This window comes from Mus musculus, chromosome 15 (genome assembly GCF_000001635.26).
Source record: "Mus musculus strain C57BL/6J chromosome 15, GRCm38.p6 C57BL/6J".
Lineage (NCBI taxonomy): Eukaryota > Metazoa > Chordata > Mammalia > Rodentia > Muridae > Mus > Mus musculus.
Window position 1 is genome coordinate 34,012,399 of NC_000081.6, and position 803 is coordinate 34,013,201.

General features: G+C 42.0%; 1 pseudogene; it reads left to right on the forward strand.

The window, feature by feature from the left end:
* The first annotated feature begins 253 nt into the window (after positions 1–253).
* On the forward strand, positions 254–697 carry Gm9643 (annotated as a pseudogene).
* The last annotated feature ends 106 nt before the right edge of the window (positions 698–803 follow it).

An 803-nucleotide genomic window follows, 5' to 3' on the forward strand; every position in this document is an offset into this window, starting at 1 on the left:
TTCTGGGGAGCCTTAGATTTAAGTAGATGAGTAATGGTTTACCTATGTATTTCAAACATTGTCCTGGCTCCTATAGTGAGAAATGATGAGAACAAGAGACCAGGCAGGGAACTGCTGCCATAGAAAAACCAGGGTAAAATCGCAGTCAGCTTTGGGGTTGTCTTTTACAGACCAAAAAATGATAATACATTTGGTAGATTGTGAACGTTAAAGAACAATGACTTAAAAGGCAGAAGGCTGGTGAGCAGCTAGCATGGTAGATGAGGAGGAAGACCCCACCTTTGAGGAGGAAAATGAAGAAATTGGAGGAGGAGCAGAAGGTGGCCAGGAGAAGAGAAAGAGACTTTTCTTGAAAGAATTGCACTGTATGATGTATGGGTTTGGGGATGACCAGAATCCTTACAGAGTCGGTGGATATTCTAGAAGACCTCGTCATAGAGTTCATCCCTGAAATGACTCACAAGGCAATGTCGATTGGAAGACAAGGTCGAGTGCAAGTTGAAGATAATTGTCTTCCTAATTCGAAAGGATCCAAGGAAGTTTGCTAGAGTTAAAGACTTACTAACTATGAATGAAGGATTGAAACGGGCTAGAAAAGCTTTTGACGAAGCCAACTATGGATCTTGACACCGTTCGTAATTCCCGAGATTTTGGTATTTTCTGTGGAAGCCATACATTGAAGTTGTTGTCTGCAGTAATAGCATGATAGCTAGGTATGCAATGAAAGAGGTCTCCAACTCGGGCGTCTCGTTGCCTGTCTTTATCTGACCATATTTGAATTGCTCACTGGCTTTAATAACTCC